Consider the following 2,069-nt stretch of genomic DNA (forward strand, 5'->3'; position numbering starts at 1 on the left):
TTCTAATTGAGATTAGTTATAGTTTTTAGATTCTCTCTGAATAATCCAGAGTTGATCATTCCCACAAGAATATAATGCATCTACTTTTTTTTTCTAAATGCCTGTTGATTCCAGAATATCTTTGTGAAAATGAAACATACTAGAATTTAACAGTAGGACCAGAACCATCCCTAGCTAATGTCTTTTCTTCACATATCTGGATTCTGGAAAATTTTACCCCCCTGTCTTGGGTGATGTGATACATGAAAAGCATTCTAAGGAGATATGCAGAGGGAGAGAAAGATACCAGTGCTTATTCATCCTTAGAATATTTATCTTAGTTTAGGCTGCTCTATAGAAATTACCACTGAGTAGCATGGTCAGGTTCTGGTAAGGGCTTGTCTTCTGCTTTATAGAGAGTTAGTTGTCTTCCTGTATCTTTAAGTGAGAGAGCAAAGGGAAGCAAGCTCTCTCAGGACTTTTATAAGGGTACTAGTCCCATTTATGAGTACTCTGTCTTCATACCTCTTCTAATGCTAATTATCTCCTAAAGGTTCCACTCGCTAATACCATTACATTGCGGGAAGGGATAGCATAGAATTTCAACAGATTAAATTTGAGTGGACACAAATATTTAGTCCATAACAATATATCACTCAGGGTTGACTATACAATATACTCTTGTGATTCACTATTATACTTTTTACATGTAATTACAAAGTTCTGTGACATGACAAACAGTGATTATGAGTACAGATTTTAAAATAAGACTTGAATCTGAATCCCAGATCTGATATTCACTGGTTCTGTTGCCTGGGATAAGTTACCTAACACCTCAAACCTCAGTCTCCTCATTTATAAAAGGGGAGGACAAAAATAGTTCTCACATATTTAGTGTAAGGATTTCGATATCACATATAAAGCATTAAGCATTAGGCCAAGCTCCTACAAAATTATCATTGAGTCTTAGAAGAAATCATTATTATTTGCCTAGAGTAATTAGTCATTGTGCTAATAAACACATTTTCATCAAGCACACTTTTTCTTTTTGCTAGGGGACATATGTACTTGCCAGAAAGCCTGAGAGACAGAGAAGGAAAGGAGAGAGTACCTCCCATGGGGAGTGGTCACACTCTAACCCCCTCTTCTCCATTGCTCCCTCCTTTAGAGATTTTATGCACATGTACCTAGAGTATTTATCAAGCTATTGGGTCCAAGACTCAAATGTCAGCATTAGCCACTTGGGATCTGGCTTTCTTAACCACCAGGCCATGGAGCCAGGCCATGTTTTGCATGCATTAGGAGCAAATCACTTAGCTAGGTAGCTTAGCCATGCCTACCACTTGTCACTGCATAGAACAGAGTGTACTGTACAGCTATTTTGGCTACAAATAGATATTTGGTTCTCAATCACTTTATATACATTTATGGTGAATATTATGTTGTTTTGGGAACCATAAATTTGAAAATTTGGTGTCATGGACCCCTTCAAGAATCTGAAAAAGCAGAATGAAATATCTCAGTTTAATAGGTTTAATATCCTTTTTTTTTAAAAAAAAAAAAAGAGGCTTTTGCCTTAGAGTCTGTGTGCTCGCCAGAGAGAGAGAGACTGAGACAGTGAGAGGGAAAGTGAGAAATCACCCCCCAGGAGAGATGGCCATGGCCCAATCCCTTTTTCTATCAGGATCTTGGGCTTGCATGCACACTCACCTACATGATTTTCGAGCCATCAGGTACGGGACTCAGACAGTGGTCTGCCATGTGGGAGTCCAGCCACTATGCCATTTGCAGGCCCAAGGATTAATATCCTTTTAAAGCAAAGTTTGACAAAACATGACCCATCTGCTCAAATTTGGCTCACTGCCTGTCTTTGTACATTCTGCAAGCTAGGAGCACTTTCTGCATGTTTTAAATGGTTGAGAAAAATTTTAAATACCATTTTGTGACAAGTAAAAATTATATAAAATTCAAATCTCAGTGTCCACTAAAAAAGTTTTATTAAAACACAGCCACACTAATTTTTTATGTGTTGTCTGTAGCTGATTTCAAGCTACAGTGGCAGAGTTGAGCAGTTACAATGGAGACCATAT

The sequence above is a fragment of the Tupaia chinensis genome, unplaced genomic scaffold (genome assembly GCF_000334495.1).
Source record: "Tupaia chinensis unplaced genomic scaffold, TupChi_1.0 Scaffold145967_1, whole genome shotgun sequence".
Taxonomy (NCBI): Eukaryota; Metazoa; Chordata; class Mammalia; order Scandentia; family Tupaiidae; genus Tupaia; species Tupaia belangeri.